The 24551-nt window shown below is 47.7% G+C and overlaps 1 pseudogene; it reads right to left on the bottom strand.

Annotated features, from left to right (window-relative positions):
* Positions 1–1916: 1916 nt before the first annotated feature.
* On the bottom strand, positions 1917–4305 carry LOC129476873 (uncharacterized; annotated as a pseudogene).
* Positions 4306–24551: the final 20246 nt, after the last annotated feature.

The raw sequence follows: 24551 nt of genomic DNA, 5'->3' as shown, positions 1-24551 counted from the left end.
GCTGAGATTTAAATGTTCTTTACATATTCTGGATATTAACCCCTCACCAGATACATAATTTGCAAATATTTTCTCTCATTCTGCAGGTTGCCTTTTTACTGTGTTGACTATGTACTTCGATATGCAGAAGTTTTTAGGTATGATGTAGTCCCATTTCTCTATTTTTGCTTTTGTCACCTGTGTTTTTGACGCCATATCCAAAAAATCATGCCAAATCAATGCATGAAGATTTTCCCTATGTTTCCTTCTAGAAAATTTATACTTTTTGGTATTACAGCTAGTTCTTTAATCCAGTTTTAGTAGATTTTTGTATATAGTATAAGGTTAGGGTCCAACTTCGTTCTTTTGCATATAAATATCTAATTTTTCCAACATCATTTGTTGAAGAGGCTGTCCTTTCCCCATTAAGTGGTCTTGGCACCCTCACCAAAGATCATTTGACCATATATGTGAGGATTTATTTCCAAGATTTATATTCTATTCCATTTTTCTATGTCTTTGTGACAACACCATGCTGTTTTAATTACTGTAGCTTTTCAATTACTGTAGTTTTGAAATCAGAAAGTGTGAGACCTCCAACATTGCTCTTTTACAAGATCATTTTACCTACTCAGGGTTCCTTGAGATTCCATGTGAATTTTAGAATGGATTTTCCCATGTTTGAAAAAAAAAGGGGTTTTGACAGGGATTGCATAGAATCTGTAGTCCTGACATCTTAACAATATTGTCTTTCGATCCATGAACATGGGATGTCTTTTCATCATTGAACTGTGTCTTCTTAACAGCTTTTGTCAACATTTTCTAGTCTTCAGTGCAGTTTTAACATTTTGTTTACAAGTCCCTCACCTCCTTGGTTAAGTTTATTCCCCAAGAGATTATTTTTTTAAAAAAAACGACTGCACCTAAGCAGGAGGGAGCTCTTCTTCCATTTTATCCTTTCCTTAGTCAATGGTAAAGTCTAAATAACTGCTACATGGTATTTAATTTTTCCTTTTTAAGCAACCATACTTGCAGGTCAAAATAGCCTTAATAATTGTGTATTGTCAGCTTACTTCTAAGCAGCTCACTTAGATCCCAGCCCAAGACCAGGACCACCCGGGACCCAGAAGGCACATTCTCCAACTACAACTTTCACTGCAAAGATTAGCTGTGTGTAACTGGCAACCATTGGAAAACTGAAGATGAAGGACTGTATTTTTTTTAAGTTTTCCAGCATGGATAATGCAGTTAGACTGAGCCCTGAGATTGCTAATTACAACAATCTGAATAAATACAAATAACTCTAACCCATCATGCCACCGGTCTTTGGAGCAAAATAGGAGCAATTATATTTCAAGTAAGTCAGTTCAAAGGCATGACTAACTCTTTACAAGGAACCAAATTGTCCATGGGTGTTGAGTGGCTATGAAACATCATGCCCTTCATCTCTGCCAAGGGGCAAGTTCAGGTGCATGCAGCTGGGTTTGGCAGCCAGCCTTCCCTTGGGAGAACAAGTGCTATAGTCCCAGGTCAGACTCCAGGCTGAGCTCAGAACATCAAAGGAAGTCAGTGGTGGAGAGTGACTCATCCTGAGAGCAGCAACATCATCTTGACATCCAAGTACTGTGCATTTTGGTTGAAGCTTCCCCTCAACCCTAACGCCATCATAGCTAGGCAGAGGCCTTGAGGAAAGCTCCCTGGTCCAGCAGGCTCACTTTTCACACAGCTATACCTCATCCCTGAACCTCGCCTGCACAGCCCAGCCAGTCCACTGCTTCTGTGCTCCCAAAGGGACGGGGACAAAACATGACAGAGGCCCTGGGGACTGAGCAGGAAAAGGAGTCCTTTACAATTTCTCTTCAGCGAACCAGTGACATCCCACAGGACAACAAAGACTTATCATGCGAGTGGCTCATGAGCAGATGCAGAATGCCAACTCAGATGTGTCCTTGCATGAGCGCTGGGTGAGATGAGAAGGCAGGTAAGGCCTCAGCCTTCTGAGCACGAGTGGCCAGCCCTGCCAGGCAGTTGACCCAGGCAGTGGCAGCAAGCGACCAGAGGTCCCTGTCCCAACCCCTCCCCCAGGGTTGCCCCAGCCCTGGGAAGCCACCACTGGGAAGATGCTAGCACCCTCATGTTTGTGCCCCTCCTCCCGTGGTCATGAAGAAACAACAAGCGGACTCTGACCTCCTGAGGACACACTGGAAAGCAAAAGCAAAAGCAGAAGGAATCAGCGAGATGGGCCTGAGTCCAGCCTGCAGCACAGGGCTCGCCCAGATGCTCCCTGCTGAGCCTGAGTCCAGCCAACAGCAGCTTGGAAATCAACTGACAAGTTGCTGATCTGAGAGTTATCCATGGTCCCAGGTAACCTAGAAACTGCGTAGCTCAGACGAGACACCCACAGACCTATATTGAGAGAAAAGGGGAGTCAGAAGGTATTTAACATTTTTTAACAATTGTGATGTTAATTGTGATGCTCATCAGTGCAGGTCCCACGAGGTGGCTGCCTGGAGGGTGGATCTGATGAGGATCCCACAGGCTCTCCTGCCCACAGCCCTCCCCACCAGCCTCAGGGTCCCCGCCCCAACAAGGGTCACCCCTCCTGACCAAAGGAAAGGACGAGATGCTGACCGCAGGGTCCCTGATGAAACCATGTCTTTCCTGGAAAGGGAAAGAAGAGCTGCCACACCCTTGACTCCACTTACATATGAGCAGGGACACGCCACTTCCTCGGGTTCAAATCCTCACTCAGCCACTTACTGGCTGTGTTGGGGGATTAAAGAGCTCATTCATATAAACCACCTCTATGAGAGTCTGGCAGGCACATGGCCGGCCTTAGGCCTTTGTCCGTGGTTATGATCGTTATCTTCATTAGTCGTCACAGACAGGGACGTGCAGAGCTGCCGTGACATGGTGTGGAAGACAGCAGAATCAGCAAACGCTGCGTTAGAATAGTCGAGGTCAACGGCAAAGCTGGGGTGTGCATGAAACGGGAAGGGGCCACAGCCAAGGGGGACTCAAAGAGGAGGAAAGCAGGGAGAGCCTGGGAAAAGTTGCCATCCAGCGGGGAGGCCATGGGAACCCACGGTGGAGGGCCCTGGATGGCCCAAGTGCCTGCCGTGCCTCCTGGATCCCCGGCTCCTCCTCTAATAAGCTGTGCTGCCCTGAGGGGGTCAGACAACTCCTCGGAGCTGGGTTCCCTAGAAGGCCCAGCCGTCACCCTTCCATCTAGACGGAGGCCTGCAAATCACCAAGGCCTCCTTGGTCTCAAACCTTGGAGCCAGCAGGACATACAATTGTCTGTGAGCACAGAGCAAGATCACAGCTGGGCCAAATGGTGGCGACCTCAAAATGTGATGTGAGAGAGGCTGGCAGGGCCCTCCTTCCCCAAATCATCCACAACATCTGTAAAAACCCCACCACTACGGCTTTATCCCTATGGGTTCATCCTACCACTGTCGGGAGTCAGCAGTCCCTGCCACACGCAGGTTTATATGTTGCCTAAACTCTCCAAATTCATCTGAAGCGAGCTCATCACAGCCGCTCTAAGCCCCTGTCCTCCACCCTGTCTCTTACCTGGCAGGACACACACGGTCCACATGTCTGCAAGCCTGGACCTCAGCCTCACTGCTCCTGCTCCTCTGCGGCACCCCATCCCCCCGGCTCTGCCGCTGCACCTGCTCCATGTTTCTGGAACCTCCCCTTTCTCCCGGCCTACACCCAAGTCTGGACACCACCGGCCCGGTGGCCTCAGAGCCGGGTCCCCCAGCAGGCTCTGGAGGATGCCCTCTGCTCATCCACCCTCTGCAAAGGCCCCCAAGCAGCCTCTCTGTGAGGCTGCACCCCGCAAAGCTGGCATTTGTCTTGGCCCTAAATGGCCGAATATTGTGTTTCACGTGGTTCAACACATAAACAGTGGAGACGACTGCAGAGGTCCTGTTTTGAATCCTCAGTAACTCCATTTGCAAAGCTGCTTAGCTACCTAGCTCCAGCCTGTCCTTCCACACTACCCAGCAGCACCAAACACGCAGCTTCCAGAACTCTCCCTGCATTTCGCCTTGGCTGTGATTTGGCTGTGTAGCCCTTCTGCCTGGCCTTATCCACATGTTCTCCTCTCTCTTCCCACTCGTCCGTAAGACCCAGCCTAGCTGTCACCTCCTCCAGAAAGCCTTCCTTGACCAACCCTCATCCACAGTAAGTAGTACCCGTGCTCCTAAAGCTTCCCTGGGATTAATACTGCACTGACCACATTGGTTTCAGTGATCTGTTTTTCCTTCCACTTCCTGCTCTAGTGTAGAACTCACAGGGCAGGGACAAGATTTTCATATCCCCAGCACTGGGAACAGCAGCCCTTGGTTAACATGTACTGAATGAATCACAGGAAGCGTTGGCTGGAGCTCATTCACACTAGCATGTAAATGACTAATATACATCTTTTCCTGAAAACAACCCTTGATGGAGGAGAGGAAGGGAAAACCCCAGAGCCCCGGGCAAGGGAAGCCGGGGAAGCAGCCCCACCTGGAGAGGGGCAGGTCCAGGGAGTTGGGAAGCCCAGCTTCAACCCTGGTTATGAAGGTGGGCTCCGTTCGGCATGCCTCCTAAATAGCTTGGGTGGAGGGAATTGGGGCTCCTATTTGAACAACCGAGAGGCCCTTAAGGCAGTTGCTAAATGGAAAACTTCTCAAAGGGACTGGGAAGCGTGGGCAGCTCGGGAAATCGGAGCATCTAAGCAGGAAGCAGCTGAGCAGGTGAACTCCAACTGCCTCCGCTCCGAGCGGCTGGCTTCCCTGCAAACCGCAGTCCTGCCCCCACGCCCACGCACACTGCGGATTGGCACTTCACACAGACTAATTAACAAATAGCAGGGCGATTAAATCACGCAGCCCGTGGTATTTTCCTAACTCCTCTCAGTGGCGGCAGAGCATGAAAGTGAAATCAGGAGCTCTCCCCAGAGGCCCCGCTGCCGACCGCAGGCCACTCTTCAGGAGCAGCAGCCACCGAAGAGGCACAGCCCTCATGCACTCCAGAGACCATGGGCAGCTGCCTCCATGGCCGTGTCCTGCCCTGTCTCCCCTCCCAGCCTTGGGCTGGCTCTGGCCCCCAGGAGTGGACAGCAGGTCCCGGTCACTGTGGCTTTCCTTGCTTTCTGTCCCTGGGTCTCGCCCCTTGTGCCGAGCTGCTGGCTGCCCCCCTCAGCTCCCACCCACCTCCTCTCAGGGCACAGCTGCTCCAAAGCCGCCCCTCTCCTTCCTCCCCTTGCTCCAGGCATGCGCGCTGGGTCCCGCCTGCACACTCACCCTCTTGGTTATTTTCTCTCCTGCTGGTCAAGCACCCCTTTCTCCTGGGGTTCATCTCCTCTGGGCTCTGTCCTCTTCTCTTTACACGGCAAACAAAGGACCCAGCTGCCCCTCGTTCAAATGCCAGGAGAGGGCTCCCAGCCAGCATTCCAGACAGAACACTCCAGGTTCTCCGTGACACACGGACAGATCCTTGCAGAGAAATGAGACGTTCTAGAGCCTGGACAATTCCATAAATGGCCATAAGGACTTTGCTTTAAGGACTTTGCTCTCGGAAGCTGGATTTTCCCTCTGTGAGTTAGAATTCCATGACAACATGGCACCCAAAACACAGATGCTGTTTACCTCTGTTCATACAGTCAAGTCATTAAAATTCATTAATGCCACCGACTATCATTCTACTGAAAATCACTTATAACAAATCAGACTTACAACAGATTTTGATGTTGAATAGTATTCAATTTGATCAAATCAGTCAAGACATTGAAAGCTCCCATAAGGGGAAGAAGGAGGGCTATGTAGAAATATAAAGGGGTAAAATGGTGGCACAACGGCCAGAGCGCAGAGTGCACAGAAACCGGAATTCATCTTCCTCAAGGCCAGCTCAGGGCAGGATTCTAACACACACACACACACATGCTCAGGCATGTACACACATGTACACACGCATACACACGTGTGCACATGCATGTACATAAGCACACAGTGGCTTCACATTGCTGCTTGATGACTCCTTTCTGACATGAAAACGCTACTTTGCACTTTTCACCCTCTCCCCAACTATGAATTCCTGCATACTTATCCCCAGAAATTAGAATTCACATGGCAGATAATAGAATTTCTGCCAATTAGTTCACTTATTTAACAAGGTAGGCTCTTTCTCTACTGGAAATGGTCATCTTAGGTTATCATAACATTCCACGTGGGCCTCCTCCAGGGAACGGGAAGGAACAAGGACAGTCAGCAACTGTCTGGAGAGCCTTGCCTTGCTGGTTTAAATGCTCCAGGAAGTGTTTGCAGTGGGACCAATGGCAGGTAGAGGCACAGATGGAGTGTGCTGGGGGCAGGAAGGGCTCCCTGGGAAGGTAAAAAGGAATGGGAAGAAAGAGAGGGACCATCCCAGTGAGGAGCAGTGTGATCTTGATACCTTCAACAATGCCTGTGAGCCAAGCATTTAGGATTTATTTCTACCCCAATTATCCTAAGAGAGGCAATGGCCCCATTCATTGCCGTGGAGAAATGGGCTCTAGCTCCTAGATGACAATGGCGGCCAGCCTCTGTGGATGGACCGGAGAGCTGCCAGAGCGAGCCAGGGCCATCCTAGTGGCGGTCGTGAGCCTCACCCCAACCCGCTTCAAACCCACCCCGGAGGCAGGTGCTGCCAACGCCATGTAAAGCACCTGCTGAGGTCTGGGAGAGGCCACGCCCATAATCACAGCAGGGCGTTTGTTGTGCTTTTGAGAGTCAGCCCATTACTCCTGCTGAGACGCCAGCATCTATGTGTGCCAAGAATGCTGTGACTAAGGGCTATTAACTGGGTGGCCCTAGTTGGACTGGAGAAATGGCCTGACTATCAAAAAGTTCCCCATCTTGTTCCTTTCCAAAAGGTAAGTGTAGTGTAGACGTACGTCATCATTTGTATTGGAAGACACGCTGGCCGCTTCACTGAGTCAGGCTTTCACTGAAACATAATAGCTACTCACCTCCAGAAACAGAAACTATATTGCATTACACTATTCCATATTATACTCTGTGGTGCTGTGCCGTGCTACACTGTGTAATATTATACTGGACTACACTGTATTATGCTATACTATACTACACTATGTTATACTGTACTACACAATACTGCATGATACCGTGTGTACTACACTCTCCTATGCCGCACTACACTATGCTATACAGCACTATACTATACGATGCTACGCTATACTACACTACACCATGCCATACTATGTTATACTCTACCACACTGTATTACACTACAGTACACTACACTATGCCACACTATGCCATATTATACTGTACCGTGCTACATTACACTACACTACAATATGCTACACCATGCTATATTATACCACACTATATTATACTACACTATACTATGCTACACTATACTACACTATGCTACACTATACTGTATCATACTATACTACCCATACTATACTATGCTATGAAACAATACACTATGCTACGCTACACTATGCTATATTATACTATACTGTGCTATATTATGCTACACTATTCTACCCTATATACACTGTACTATATGCTATACTGCCCTATATAGACTATATTATACAGTGCTATTTTATACTACACTGTACTATATTATGCTACACTATGCTATGTTATATTGTATTATACTATACCACACTATGTTATGCTCCATTATACTATACAATGCTATATTTTGCCATACCGTACTATGTTACGCTACACTACACTATGCTATGTTATGCTATATTATACTATACCACACTATATTATAATACACTCACTACACTATGCTACACGATGCTATATTATACTCTACTGCACTATATTACACTACACTATATCACACTATGCTACGTTATACTGTACCATAATATATTACACTACACTGCACCACACTATGCTACACTATGCTACATTATACTGTACCATAATATATTACACTACACCACACTATGTTATGCTATGCTAAGCTACATTATACTGTATTGTAGTATATTATATTACACTACACCACACTATGCTACACTATGCTACATTATACTGTACCATGCTGTTTTTACACTACACCACACTATCCTACACTATGCTATATTATACTATATAAGCCTATATGCTACACAATACACTATGCTACACTATACCATACTTTCTTATAGTGTACTATACTATGCTACACAATGCTAAACTGTACTATACAATGCTATATTACACTATACTGTACTATATTATGCTATACTATGCTACGCTATACTATATTACATTATACCACACTATATAATGCTACATGATACTACGCTACATGATACTACACTATGCTATGCTATACTATACCACATTATATTATACTACGCTCTACTATGCCGTGCTACACTACGCTATATTATACTATCTTATACCATACTGTAGTATATTATTCTACATTATACTGCACTATGCTATACTATACCACATTATATTATACTGCGCTATACTATGCTGTGCTACACTATGCTATATTATACTATCTTATACCATACTGTAGTATATTATTCTGCACTATACTGCACTATGCTATGCTACACTATATTATACTGTGCCTCACTATATTATGCTACACTATATACTACACTATGCTATATTATACTATACCACACTATATTATGCTACAAGAAACTACATTATGCTACACTATACCATACAATGCTATCTTATACTATACTGTACTATATTATGCTACACTATGCTACGCTATGCTACCTTATACTATACCACAGTATATTACATTAAACAATACACTATGCTACACTATACTATACAATGTTATCTTATACTATACTGTACTGTATTATGCTACACTATGCTACGCTATGCTACCTTATACTATACCACAGTATATTACATTAAGCGATATTACACTATGCTACACTACACTACACAATGCTATCTTATACTATACTGTATTATGGTACACTATGCTACGCTATGCTAGATTCGACTATACCACACTGTAGTATGCTTCACCACACTACACTACACCACACTACATGACACTCCACTCCACTCTACGATGCTGTACGACACTGCACTGCATTACTCTGTGCTGCTCTGCTCTGTAGTGACCGCACTACTCCACACCACGTCGCACTATACTCTTCTTTCATAGCGTGTCTCCAGTGCAGAAGAAGGAACAAGGTCTGGAGTCAGGAATGGACACACGCATGATTTAAGGCAGGCCTCACCTCCCTCTGTACCTGCCTTTTATCTATCAAACAGGGACCCTAACACATCCTCGTCTATGGGCCAGAGCTGTTATAGTGACCAGATGTAGTCTGAGAAGCCACTTCAAGAAGTGTGAGGCTCCGTCCGCAGAGCCCTGTGATCCTTCAAACTGTGTACATTGGAATTCACTGAACATCATCTATCTATTGGGTGACTGTCTCACTGACCCCCTCTCTCTTCTTTCCTCTTTTTCTTCAATACCGTTTGACCAAATCTGGAAAGGTTTGAACCCCACTTTTTTAAATCCCAGGTGGCCACAGCAGCTGCCCCAGCCCTGCACCTGCCTGGACCTGTCGTGGAGCTGGCTGCACTGCTCTCGCATGTTGCCGCTGACGTTTCTGTGGAGCCTCCGGCCTGCACAAGCACACAGGGTGTGACAGCTTCCTGAGGCTGCCAACGTGAAGGACCGCAAACATGCTGCTTAAAGCAACAGAAAAGTCCTCCCTCACAACCCCAGAGTCCAGAGGCCTGAAATCAAGGTGTTGGCAGGGCGCTGTTCCCTCGGAGGCTCTGGATGGAATGTCCCCTCAACCCTCCCAGCTTCTGTGGCTGCTGTTGGTCCTGGGGGTCACCAGGCTTGCAGCTGCATGGCTCCCATCTCTGCCTATAGTGCTGTGCTATACTATATTATATCGTATTGGACTACACTATATTATGCTATACTGCACTGTGCTATACAACCCTACACTAAACAACACCATGCTGTACTACACTACACCGTGCCATACTATATTACACCCTACCACACTGTATTGTGCTACACTATGTTGTGTCATATTCTACTGTACTAGGTATAGCACTCGGTAGAGTGCAGTGTAGTGTAACAGCATACTGCAGCATTGCCGTTACGTGGCCTTCTCTCTCTGTGTCCCTGCACTCTTCCCTCCTTAGCAAACACAGTCATTGGGTTAAGGGCCCATGTAAGACCTCATATTAACTTGAGCATATCTGGAAAGACCCTATGCCCAAATAAAGTCACATTCATAGGTACTGGCATCAGGATGTCAGCATAGTTTTAGGGGGACACGATTCAACCCACAACACTGAGAAATTATCCCAGAACACCTCTGTCCTCCTCTGTCCCTAGAAACACTGTCACCCTGACAGGATAGGTGCCCCTGGGGAGGGGAGGCAGGCACCCCGTGGCTTTCCTCCAGGTGGGAAGGAAGCAGTGGTGACAGTGGTTTGTTCACTTTGGGGGTGGCCACCCATCTCGGTGGGTCTTCCTTTCCTCATCTGTACCTGTTCACCCCCCACATGAACCAGCAGAGGTGCTTAAGAAGCAAAGGAACTCATTACAGAAAAAGGAGTCACAAGTCTCAAGACCTAGTTAACATGGGAGGAGCTGGGTGGAGGGACCGGCTTGGAGGCCATTCACCTGCAAGCTCATGGAAGCTTCGGTCAGCAATGACAGTGATAAGAGGGACCAGGTGGGAGACAGCCCACCATGGAGATCAGGGAGGGCACTGCATTCTGCTGCCACCTGCCCCACAGCATCCCAGGACCACCTCCAGGGTGGGTTTCCAGCAGGTTGGATGCCCTCGATGGAAGGACACCAGATGCTGCCATGTTGGGTTTCACTGGGCACAGCAGACCCACGGACCAACCTCCTACTGCGGAAGAGCACAGGGAGAAGGTGGGGAGCTGGGTTTCCTGCATCTGTCTGCTGTGGGGAGCACCTGGACCTTTCCTGCATGGGGTCATGTGCTGTGCTGTTGTGTTTCCAACAGGTGTAGCCAGCTGCATGAGCAAACCTTGCAGTGGATGAAGCAAAGGAAACAGATCATGGTTTTGCCATCTTGATGACTGCCGTTCTGTGTGTACACGTCTGGAAATGTGCTAGTCACATCATTTATTTAACTCCTAGAACTTTAACAAACTCTGCTGTCAAGTTAAAGTAACTGTTCATTTTCTAGGAGATTCACTCAGAGCTGGCCAGTTCAGCTAGAACACTGAGTCATTGCAGAACAAACTGCTACTGAGATGGAGATCCCTTCCCCAGTCCATAGCCGGTAAAAAACCAAACACAACTAGAAGACTGTGGATGTCACTGCATTTGGGATGGAGGGAGGAGCATCCAACTAGTGGTCCACAAGGAAGCAGCATCTCTCCAAAACCAGGGGCACAGCAGCAGGCCCAACGCGACCTCCACAACCTCAGCCACAGCAGGCATTGATCAGGGGCCTCTGCAGCGTGCTTGGCAACTGCATGGTGGCAGGAAGACTGGACCCTCAATTCACTTTGCTTCTGGACGTCCTGGTGGCTAATGAGATCCATAGCATTTCCTCCACTGGTAAGCACCAGCAGCAGGGCACTGTTGAGAGGACAATGGTCATTCCACGTCAACCTCATGCTCCCCTGTGGACTCCCTACACCTTCATCCACTGACAGCCTCAGAATGGTCATACGTGTGCACGCTAGACAAGCTAATGCTACCTTGCTGTGGGTAAGATGGTGGACTCTCACATCAAATCCAGGTTCAAATCTCTACCCACTGTGTCCCTGCTATGATGGGGAAGTTGGTCTCCCCGTCTTTGCCATAGGAGCACTGTCATGCTGACCCCACTGTGCTGATGTGGTAAGTACTGAGATAACACCAAGTCAAGGGCACGGCCGAGCATCTGGTGCCTGGAAGAGCCAGAAGGACAGTGGACATTAGGGTCCTCACTGTCATCTTCCTGCCCCCACCCCACCATCCATTTGCCCTTCTGATGGGCGCCCGCTCCTCTCCCGACAGGTGCAGCCACTAAGCAGCCCTGTCAGGAGGTGGAGGGCAGGAGGAAGGAGTGCCAAGGGCGTTCTCCTCCCAGGCCACCCCCGACTCAGGGGCACAGGCAATCCCAACACGGGGCATCTCCTCTGGCTGAGCTCCTGTGGGACAGCCTCAAAGTCCTGCTCCCACGAGGGACATCCCTGCCCCCTATTCTAGCACTTGCTAGTCTCTATCTGACCCCCTCCCCCACGCTCTTCGAGTTCTTAGCTCTTCCACACTCACGTGAGAAAATGCTCCGGATTAATCTCTTCCTGCCATGAGCACTCAGGATGGCTTTCTGATTGGACCCGAATCAGTACTGGGCGTAGTCTTCTCTCTAGAAACCAAAGGCCCTGCAGTCTTGAAGGTCTCCGTCCCCTGAGAGTGAGGTGAGGCTCAATGATATAAGGCGCCCTCGCAGGGGTGGCCGTGGTGGATCTGCAGTCTCTGCCAAAGTACAGTGTCGGCAATCAGCCCTCAGAGCCCTCGGGGCCCTTGGCCACCAGGAGGCCCTGACCAGGCAGATGGAGTCTTTGTTACAGAGCTGGGCCCAAGGGGAGGGGCACGTGTGTGCCGGGTACTGAGGGCTGTGGAACCACCCTGGAAGCAAATATTTATTCCTGCAACAATCTCCATTCCCCAGAGTGCAGATAAGATTAGTGTGGCACTGCAGATAAAGAAAAATCGAATTTCACCTGTTGCCCTTGGCCCCACCTAGGCTCAGCCCCTACCCATCTCAGCCGCAGGGGCAACCCTTGTGCAGGTGGAGCCCAATTGCCTCCCCCACTACCCCAACAGAGCTGCTCGTGCAGCCGTCAGCGACGCAGCTCCCACTGCTGAGAACAGCTGCCTGTTAAGACCTCGGAAAAGCCACAGGAAAAATGCAGGCAGACAGGAACCGAGGCAGCCGGGCAGCTGGGCAGACCTGGGCAGGGTGGGCAGCGATGCTGCAGTGGCACAGGAGGGCCTCTTCTGTGTCCCCCCCAACCATCCACCGTGCTCTGCTCGTTGCCCCTGCAGACAGGACAGGACCTGCTCGGGCCCCACTCATGCACAGCAGGCTCTTCCTTGGAGCCATCCTCCCTGGGCTCTCGAAGGCTCCTCTCAGCCTCCCTGGGAGCTCCTTCCAGCTCCTTCGTGGCCTCTCTGTCACGCTGGCGAGCACCGCATCCCCCACCCCTGGCGGGGCTCCCTTTTCTCCTCTCTCCCTGACATCTCCCTACCACCCACTACCATGGCTTCTGTCTCCACCCATTGCCTTCTCCTAAACTTATGCCCTTTTCTTGTCTTTCTTTCTTCTTCTTTTTTTTTTTTAGACAGAGTTTTGCTCTTATCACCCAGGCTGGAGTGCAGTGGCATGATCTCGGCCCCCGCAACCTCCAGCTCCTGAGTTCAAGCGATTCTCCTGCCTCAGCCTCCAGTGTAGCTGGGATTACAGGTGTAGCCACCACCCCCGGCTAATTTTTGTATTTTTGGTAGAGAAGGGGTTTCACCATGTTGGCCAGGCTGGTTTCAAACTCCTGACCTTGGGTGATCCACCCATCTTGGACTCCCAAAGTGCTGGGATTACAGGCATGAGCCACCGTGCCCAGTCTAAACTTATTTTCAACCCAAATCTTTTCCCCGGGCCCCACTGTGTATTCCCAGGTACCTTCCTATTGAATATCTCCAACCAATTACCCCTTAGACTCATCCAACTTCATCTACCTGAGATGGAGCCCACCCACTCTATGCACCCACACCTAGCACGGCTCTCCCTCCTCTGCCTTCTGCACCAGGAGATGTCTGCTCATCCCAAGCCGCTCATGCCCATGCCGGGACAGGATGTCCTCTCACCCTTTCTCTCACCTGCCCTCAAATCCAAGCCCTGTCCCACTCCCGCCAGGCCACACCTGCAGCAAATCCACTTCTCTGCAACATGGTGCTCCAGCCCCAGCCACATCCTTGCTTCCTGCCAGGCCACACCAGCTGCCTCCCCACTGTCTCCCCACCACTGGGCTTCCCCTGCACCCATGTTATATTTAACACAAGAGCCAGGTGTTCTTTCAAAAACCCAAACCAGGTGAGTTTACTGGCTGAGCCCTTCCTGGTCTGTTGCAGACGTGGTCCAGGGCCCCCTCCCCACCGTGTTTCTCTCTTCCTGGGCTCCTTACTCACTAAGCCCCCACCCCTGGCCCAGGGCAGGCACCGTTAGCAGAGCTGAAGGCTCAACTCGTGGGCTTGGGGGCTGACTCAGAAAAGGCAACGTGAGCACACCCACATCTTCGCCTATTTCAGAAGAGGAATTCAGGGCTTTGTAGCCTAAAGCCATCAGACCCAAGGGGACATCCGCGGGGATTCTCATCCTTGAAGACGCAGAAGTCCCACTCCATCGCTTGAGGCAGTGAAGGGGAAACCCACCTGCTAGGCACCTGCAGGCTTCCACTGGCGCCCTTCACTCCCCTCTCCATCCAGTAGTCTTGAGTTCTAAGGATCCTCACAGGTCATAGCCCCAAGCACTCAAGAGAATGGAGGTGTGGTGATCCCAGGCAAAGGAACCACCTGGTGTCACTGAGAGAAGCGGAGGAGGTGAGCAGGGACCCAGAGTCCCAGACAAACAGACAACCGCGAGGATGCGGGGTCTGAATGCTCTCCTCGTGATCGAACACACTAAACTGTCACCAGAAGACTCCATTCCTAGGCCTGGCTGTGTCACCAACCAGCCAGGTCACCAGGCAGGTCTCCCTGCCCCTCTGGACACAGCTGCCTCTCCTGGCAGAGCCATGGGTCGAGTTGGAAGCTCACACGGCCCCTTTAGTCTCTGACACTCCACTGTCTGTGAGTCACTCCGGGTTCCGGTGGTTTGTCACTGGGGTTCACAGGGAAACCAAAGAAAGAACAATCGCAGCCCAGGGTAGCAAGTTCACGGGCGCTGGGTCCAGGGCTTGCGTAAGGAGGCCCAGCGACCTTCAGCACCATGGTGACTCAAGGCAGTACTTTTCCACTGCTGGCAGGCACATGCCCTCTAACGCGTGGCACCGGCACCTGCATTAAAACGATGTTTCGATGATGTTGCAGGGCTTAGATCCACCCTCAAACATGAAAACAAATAAGAGTCCGGGCCTGGTGTTGTTGGAGCAATTCCCTGGATTCCATGTCGAGTCGAGTCCTGCACGGAGGGACGGTCAGGGCTCACTGGTTACCCGGCCTTGAGTCACCTCCAGCCTTCTCCCAGAGCCTCTGATTCATGGGCATGTTATTTGGGGAAAGAGTCACAAAGCCATCACCGGCTCCTTCCTCTTGTTCCTTCCAGCTTCACACCTGGCCATCACAAGTGTTGTTTCACTGCAGTAATCCAGATACGCCCTAATTGTTTTTGGATATCCCTAATGAGAGGCATTAAACAATCAGAATTTTCTGCATTCAATGTGTAGGACTAAGTGGCAATTCCTTACAGAATGGGCTTAGGTTCCAGATTTATCTGAAAACAAAACACTTCTAGCTCTGACCCCTGTGGAACAATAAAATCATGTTTTCAGTGTTCCCCTAAGGCCTGGCCAGATCCTCAGGTATCCTCAATGAATCCATCCTCCACATCATTTCTGCTCCCAAAGTCGGGCAGACAGGTTCACCAGCAAGCATCGTCTACCGAATCCTGGTTGACCAGCACACTTTTCCTCCCAGTGTTTGTAGGTGGAATTTTCCTAGGCCACACTCACCCTGCTGGCCATGGGCTGTGCTCTTTGATGGCAAAGGTAGTCACGTGGGCATGATGCACGGGGCCTCTGCCATCAGACACCCCTGTTCCAACCCTGGTGCCCCCACTCTGCCTGAGGTCAGCAAAATGGGGCACTCACGAATCCTACTTCAGAGGGTTTTCTCCTGAGTACTCAGTGAGTATTCATGTAGAGAAATTAGCCCAGCTCCTTCCCCACAAGCACTTAACAATCCTGTCCATGATTGTCGTCCAGGACGAACTGCTGCTTACTTATAACCAGAAGAGTTAGAACTCGCTCTGAACCTCCTGAGGCCAAACTGCCACAAAATTCCAAACAAATAAAATGTGAGTGAATATTTGAAGACAGGGTCTTGGAAGCCTGACTCTTTAAGAGCTTGCTTTTAAGTGAAATATGTACACACACACACACAAAGTGGAGAGAGGGGGTAAAGCAAAGATGTCCTTGAAACTTAAATCATGCGGCTTTTCCGTCCAAGAAAAACACAGGTCTTCCCTTGACATTTGGAGGCAGTTCCTTGTCTCTATTCCCCCACCCTCTTCTCTGGCATTTCTTTGAGAATAGGCTGAAGAAAGGGGCTGTAATGCAGCTATAAATCCAGGTTGTATGCATTAGTAGCATTTGGAGCAGGGGGGATCTCGAGAGAAAGAATCCTGCAGAACCATGGGCCCAGATGAATAAAAATGTCTTTCTAACTATTTGGCTACCAAACCAAATAGAAATTAAATGTTCACCCTCCCAGATCTTCCACTTTACTTCGAGAAGCTGTTTGTGGCTCCTGCTTTGGAGCCCACCACATTACGTCCAAATGGCACACAAGTGGGTCCCGGTCATCGAATACTGTGAGCCCGTGTATTCACTGAAGGTCAGCTTCACAGAACTCCGAAATAGCAACACCGAAAACCTGAAATTACGGTGTCTGAGTTGTTTTATATCAAAAGTTACACTTCTTCTTGGAATTGAAGGGGAAAACATCAATAGATTCAACATAAAAACATAAAATTTTGTACATCATCAAAATGTCACATTTAAAAAAATTAAATAGGAATCTTGAGAAGTGCTTGTGACACATGTAATAGTGCACATATACCCTAAAACTTAAAGTATAATAAAAAAGAAAAAAAAAAGGTGATATGCCAAACTACAAAAGTTACAGAAAAAAAACCACTGAGAGGCAGACAGAAAAATAGAAAAGGCAGCTAAATGGACAGAAAAGGAAATAAAAATCGCTAATAAAAAATTAACTGCATTAGTATAAAAGAAATATAGTTAAAATAGCAAAGTGCTGTTTTTGCCTATCAAATTAGCCAGGGCATGTTAGGGGTGTGTACACAGCCCTACAGAGGGCTGGTAAGGTATGCTGGTGGGAACATAAATTTATTTAACCTTTCTGCAAAATAATGGACTCACATTAATCATAGACCTTGAAACAACACCCTTGCACTTTGGTACACTAGCTCTAGTGTGAGTAATCTATCTGAATGAACCAATGAAAAATTGCTAATAAAAACATAGTATTTTGTTGACCAAGACAGGTATCAAAACCTCATTTGTAATAGCAAACATGTTAAATCAAAAAAGCATACCCAAATCATAAAATATTATTCAATCACTTTAAAACCCTGCTTACAAAGAATCTTTAAGAGTAGAGGAAAATTACATGACAATACCAGAAGTAAAAATAAAAAAGGAAGAATATTAAATTTTAATAGTCTATAAGCTCAACCATTTAAAAATAGGAATAGGGAAAAGACTGAGGGGAATACATTCATATATCAGAGTAGTCATTGCTATGATCCTCATTTTATTTCTTTTTCTAATTTAAAAATGTTGCTATATTTTTAAAATGTTCAATTATAAGCATAGATTCTTTTCCAAATAATTAAAAGGTTTTTGAAGCTATTCTATTCTACAGGAATTCTGAATATGAACACTGGTGTTAGGTGCATCCAAAGAGTTGTAAGAAACAAATGCTGCTTCCAGACATGCACAGGTGAATCCAACATGCGTGCACTTCTAACCTCGTGCATGATTCACCAGCCGCCTGTCATTGTGGGGCCTGCCGGCCTTCACCTTACACACCTCTGTGACACGGTGCACTCAGCCACACGCATCTGTCTCCTGCACTAGACACACGGCTCTCAGGGAATATGTCTTATCTCTCCTTGTATCTCCAGTGCCGAGCAGGGTTTGTGCAATGCGGTAAACACTTAATAAATACTTGTTGAATAAATCAATGGCATATACCAGGCATTAAATAACTTCTTACTGAATAACTCGAAACGAGAACTGTCAGGACCATGACCAGGGCAGCTCCACGGAGCTGATGTGGAATTGTGATCTTCAGCTGGGCCATTTTTGAGTCAGGGGTTTAGAACACACCCCATGGACTGGACAGGTGTCCGGTGGGCAGCAGCGACTCCTCCTCCCTCCCAGCCTACTCCTCCCTCTTGACCCCACACCTGCTCACAGGGTCAGTGGGCCCCCCAGCCCATCACAGGGCCAACTTCATGCCAGCCAGAAAGTTAAAAACTTCCCACAGGGTGAGGTCCCCGGCCTCCCTGGGATGACAGAGGATGACCAGCCCCACGGCACGCCCCAAGCTGCTCCACAAAGCTGGTTTGGAGAGAAGCTTGTGAGGAAGACGCACCGTTTGGTGACTGCAGCTGGACAGTGGTGTTCTCCAGCGTGCCACCTCCCCATGGTCCCTTGCTGGCTCAGGAAACCCCTGCAGCTCCCTTAAATGAAGAATTCTACACAGAAGGACCCATCCTTGCCACGAGAAATTTAGACAGGCTGATAATAACATTTTAAGTCTAGTCTCTTCTAATTAAAAAAAAAGACCAAGATGATTAAATTCCTACTCACAGAAAATTTAGAAAGCAAGACATGAAAAACAAGTTCTTCATTTCCTTACTGATTAGATCAAGGAAAGATACTAACAAGCAGTGGGGAAGTTTCATTTTGTTAGAGGACAGGACATTTTATGAAAATCTTAGAGCCCTTCTGCAGAGCCAAGGTGAGAAAAGACACAGTAATTTTCGCCTTGTTGCCATCCCACAGGTGTCCATTTTTCAGCAAGGTCAAGTATGACCCCTGATACACGCAGCCTAGTAGTTTGGTGGCTAACAGGCAGTTAAGTGAAGGCTTTTGCTTAAGAGGAAGTATCTGGAACATACTTAAACTAGAGCATGTAACATGTACGCCTTTTTTTCATTTTTCTAAGGAAGAAGTAGCATTGTCATATAATAAAAAACAATTGCGCAAGCTTGATATTCAAACTCAATTTCACATCAGCATCTCCTAATTCCTTATCCTGTGTTATATACAAACAATGCCCCTTCCCCACCTCCCACCTGACCCCTCACACCTTTTATTTAAATACTGTAAAAGGACCCCTTGTCAAAAGTCAGAAAATGCCAAGTCCAGGCTGAAGCTGGGCAACCTATAGTCTTGAAAAAGAAATTTCTAAGGCAACCCATTGCCAAGAGCCCAGGAACATCAGCCTTAGCTGTGAATTTCCTCAGTTTGAGTGAGTTCCCAAAAATATCACTGACTAGAGCTCTTCAGTGCTTGAGAAAGTTGGATCAGGAAAGATGGGGAAAAGCCTCTATTTTGTCCCTTCGGTGAATCCTCCTTTGAATCTTTGGAAAATAGTCTTGCAGATGACCTGAGAAACATGATGCAGATACTTTCCAAAACAATCTCTGGGCAACTTCATGCAGATAAAAGAAAGAAACCACCAGGTCTTACAAAGGAACACTGCTGAAGTCACCAGCAGCTGCTCAAGCCTACCGGCTGTATTTGAACTGGCTGGTTCTGCGGAACAGGCAAGAACAGAAAATGACACAGCACTGATGCCCTCAGAAATTTGACTGGGCGCAGTGATTCATGCCTGTAATCCCAGCACTTTGGGAGGCCGAGACGGGTGAATAATTTGAGGTCAGGAGCTCGAGACCAGCCTGGCCAACACGGTGTAACCCAGTCTCTACTAAAAATACAAAAAAAATAGCTGGGCATGGTGGCATGTGTCTGTAATCCCAGCTACTTGGGAGACTGATGCAGGAGAATTGCTTGAACCTGGAAGGTGGAAGTCGCAGTGAGCAGAGATTGCACCACTGTACTCCAGCCTGGGCAACAGAGCAAGAGTCTGTCAAAGAAAGAAAGAAAGAAAGAAAGAAAGAAAGAAAGAGAGAGAGAGAGAGAGAGAGAGAAAGAAAGAAAGAAAGAAGAAAGAAAGAAAGAAAGGAAGAAAGAAAGAAAGAAAGAAAGAAAGAAAGAAAGAAAGAAAGAAAGGAAAGAAAGAAAGGGGAAGGAAGGAAGGAAGGAGGGAGGGAGGGAGGGAAGGAAGGAAAGAAGGATGGAAGGAAGGAAGGAGAAAGAAAGAAAAAGAAAGAGGAAAGAAAGAAAGAAAGAAAGAAAGAAAGAAAGAAAGAAGAAAGAAAGAAAGAGGGAGGGAGGAAAAGAAGGAAGGAAGGAAAGAAAGAAAGAAAAGAAAAGAAAAGAAAAGAAAAGAAAAGAAAAGAAAGAAAAGAAAAGAAAAAAATTTGCCCAGAGCATAGAATAACTAGAATAGAGAATTTTAGGAAAGACTTAGTCCTTATGAAGGATCAAGGGAGTGATTGGATCCATCAAGTTCTACATAACAGACAGCTCTGCCTCCTCCCGCTGTCAAGTGGCACCCAGCCTGGAGATACCCAAAAAGCACCCGTTTCCTCGTCCTGCTCAGCATCCTTCCTACAGCACCAGGATGGGCCTCGACCTTCAACACAACATTTACAGCTGACAGGCGCTTTGCAGGAAACGATACAATTTGGACTAACCTTTTCAGGAAGATCAAAGTTGCCCATGTTAGCAGAAGAGCATTTCGATCAGAACCACAAGTTTGGAATCACGTTGGCGACTAGCGTTCTTGCTGTGCGTCAGCTAATGCTGACAAACAGACGGAGGTTTATCAACCGTAGCCGCACAGAGTGGGGACATGCAAGGGCTTTAGGGAAAGACTTCCTTGGAGTCCTGGCATCACTAAGGATACAGCGAACCACATCATTTTAGACCAGTGCCTTGGACCCTTGAACTTCTGTCTCTGCATCCTATGATGAGGTTAATAATGATAATCCACCTCTCAGGGTTGTGAGGATTAAACAAAGCAGGGTGTGGGGAAAACCTTGTTAAAATGTCCTCAGGATGTCCATGGTGAAGGGCTTCATCCTAACACCTAGTGCAGCAGCAGAACTGAGTGGATCACAGCTGCCTAAACACACACGGAAAGGTCCCTGCAGAGGTTCCTGGGTGACCCAAAGGGATGAGAGCACAGAAGGGAACCCGGGGACACACCTTCTGAATGAAGCAGAATAAAAGTTGTTGACACCAGCATTGGAACCCAGGGCCCCGTTCTCACACCCCTAACAACCGTGGCCAAGGAAGCCAGAGTCAAAGCTAAAGTGTCACTGGTAGAGGGCTGTGACTGCAAGTTGTCCAGGTTCTTGGCATTTTGAACAAAGAATTGGACAAGGCCAGGTGCGGTGGCTCACACCTGTAATCCCAGCACTTTGGGAGGCTGAGGTGAATGGATCACCTGAGATCAGGAGTTCGAGACCAGCCTGGCCAATATGGTGAAACCCTATCTCTACTAAAAATACTGAAATTAGCCGGGTGTGGTGGCAGGCGCCTGTAGTCCCAGCTACTCGCGAGGCTGAGACAGGAGAATCGCTTGAACCCAGGAGGCAGAGGTTGCAGTGAGCCGCGATCGTGCCACTCTACTCCAGCCCAGGTGACAGAGCGAGACTCTGTCTTAAAAAAAAAAAAAAAAAAAAAAAGATTTGGACAAAACGCCCAGCAAAGCAAAGAAAGAATGAACCAACAAAAGAACAAAAGCAGGGATTTGTTGAAAACAAAAGTACACTCCACAGTGCAGGGGCTCCAGAGCCCAGATACAGAATCTTCTTGGGTCCAAATACCCTCTAGAGGTTTCCCATTGGCCCCTTCCTGCTCACCTCATGTAAATGAGTTGGTAACCAGCCATCAGTCTGACAGGCTGTGGACAGCAACAATTCAGAGGCTAGAGTGAAGTTACAAAGTTGCAAACAAAGACTGGACCGCAATCAGCCTGATTTGTTGGGGACAGCCAGTTTCCCATCTGCCGCACAGAAAAGGTCAAAGGGAGTAGCCTCGGGTCCTTTTGTTACTTAGCATGCAAAGTTAGGCTTTTCCTTTCAGTTTAGTTCTAGGAAGTCATCGTGAAACAGCCTTAGGTCCCCTGTCTCCAGACCATATTCTCCTGCCTCAGAAGGACTGTTCTCACACCATCTTGATAGGTTTTCACCTTCATTCCTGCAGAAGCGGCCCTGGATGGAAGTAAACACTAGCGGCACCCAGTTCTCAACCTCCATGAAGACCACACCTGGGCCCCTTCTGCTCTGACAAGCTCTGACCGGTAAAATGGCACCTTCCAGTACCCCAGGCTCAGATGGGATGCTGGTGTCCAGGGAGAGGTGAGCACTCATCTACTTTACTTTAGGAGAAAGAACAAGAATAATCTACTGAGCAAAACTGCTTCATCTGATGTCAGGCCTCACATGGCCCTTGCATGCTCTGTGATCCCACACGCCCCTCTAAAACACCTGCTGTGTGCCCAGGGCTACACTAGGTGCTGGATACCATAATGAAACCCAAAACACAGCCCCTGCATCGCAGGCAGATGGACAAGAACGGCAACGTGGTAACGGGAGGGGCGTGTTCACAGCCTCGGAAATACTGCAAATACTGCAGCTACTTCCATAGCAGAACCGAGAGCTTATTGCCCACTGACACGTAAGCTCCATGAGGGAAGGAATTTTTTACTGATGGATCTCCGAGTGTAGACGAGTATCTGGCGCACAGTAGGATCTTTGCAAATATGTGTTCAGTGGATACATGTATCGTCTTTTGCAAATTATCAAGCTACCTGGGGAATATTTTGGACCAGGAGATCGTGATCATAAAGAAGAGATTTCTAAAACACGTCTGTGCTTAAATGGGGGGAAACAAAAGTTATCAACACATTTCCTGTTGAATGTAGGATCATTGTCATGTACATTTTAGGTTAGAATGACCAGAGCCTCTTGCACCCTAATTCCACCACCGGCACCGTGAGAACTTTCTATTATCTTTCTGCATTTATCCTTATTGAAAGAACCCATGCCTGATATCAGACTGAACCATTGAGGTATCTTAACTCCATGTATTAACTCATAAAAGAAACTGCCCCTGCTACCCTGCCCATGGTCATTTAATAAATCAACAGGTCTGTTTCAGTGGCCTGATGTGTAATGGCATTTATGAGCACTGGCGAAGTTATGAACACTTAACTGAAGCAATTAAGCCATGCCTTGCTCTTATTATTGTAAGAGATTGACTGGTGGTAATTTATTTTTTCCAATGCAGCTGACAAAAAGAGGTAATATTCGTACTTGTAGGTCATGTGGAATATGGGTATCAAAAAAACACTTCCTGTCATTGTTCATCACTGAATTCTATTTTTCCTCTGAAAGGGATGGTGAAATATTCTCTTAATGCAGATTTGGGCATATTTAGTGAGGCTTTCCTCAGAACCAGATGCTGCCATGGAATCTCAGAATTCTTCTAGAAACCAGAGCTGGGGCTTTAGGGCCAGTCTCAGCTGAGCCTCTTCACTTATGGAGGAGAACACCAAGACCCAAGACCCATGTAAAGGAAGTGGCTGTCCCTGTTCACCCAGAGCCAGCAGAACAACCCAATTAGATGGTCGCTTCCCTCCAGCCTTCTCAGGGATTCCCCTGGGTGGGTGAGGACAAGTGCAACCCAACACTTCCCAAGTGGAAGGAGGAAAATTGAGCAGAGCCTTAGCATGCCTTCTGGAGTCGGGGTTTCCAGATCAAAAGCCGTGAGCTTTTTTTAAATAAGTAATTTAAATAAGTTAAGTATTACACATTGTCTTAAATAAAAATGTTAACGTTCGGGGGGAAACCCAAAGTCTAGATCAGGGAGAAGACACCCTCCCTATTTCACAGGCTTCTCTCTTATGTCTCAGAGAGGGCTTGAAAGATGGCATAAGGAAGAGGAGCAGAACGGCGCACATACGTCGTGAGCAGTTGGTTGAATCAGTTTCTTGCCTGGGCTACACTGGCCTTTCCTTGGTGAGTGTTTGAGTTGTGTGCCTGTGCACATGAGTGTGCCTGTGTGCATATGTGAGTCTGTGAGAATGCTTGTGTGGCCGTGTATGCATGTGTGCTCTTGTGTGTGAATGCACGTGTGTGAGTGTAAGAGTGTGCATGCATGTGCATGTGTGCGTGATACAGTGTTTAATCGAAATACTTGTAAATGCTGCCCTGTGTAGTTTTCTTACAGACGCAAACAAATGCCATTTCCTCAGGAGCCAAGAATAAGGTGCTGTTTTCAAACTTTCTGTGCTCCAAAGAGCTGTGCTTAGATGCTTGATGCTGCTTCGAAGTTCTGAGGCAAGTTTGTAAGATCCTGCAACCCCACAAGCTCACTTACAAAGCATTACTGTAATGCATCCCAGCAAGAAGCTCAGTTTCACTGTAGCTTGGAGCACAAGATTGCCTTGTAAATAGGAAACGATGATGGATGGAAGACAGCAGAGGCTTGTGGAATTTCAACCCTGATGGTAAGTCTGCCTCTAAGAAGAACCCTGCTGTGCTTCAGGCCAGGGAGGCTGAGCAGAAAACCCTCTTTCCTTATTGCCCCACCTGCCTCTTCTGGACACAGTCAGCCAAGGAGTGAACAGTCTTGTGGATCCCTTGTCTGCATAGCCTCAGAGCACTCTCGAGCCTGCCTTTTCATCATTTC

Source organism: Symphalangus syndactylus, chromosome 6 (genome assembly GCF_028878055.3).
Source record: "Symphalangus syndactylus isolate Jambi chromosome 6, NHGRI_mSymSyn1-v2.1_pri, whole genome shotgun sequence".
NCBI classification, from domain to species: domain Eukaryota; kingdom Metazoa; phylum Chordata; class Mammalia; order Primates; family Hylobatidae; genus Symphalangus; species Symphalangus syndactylus.
Note: the sequence above shows the minus strand (reverse complement) of the source record. Positions and strands in the feature narration are given on the sequence as shown.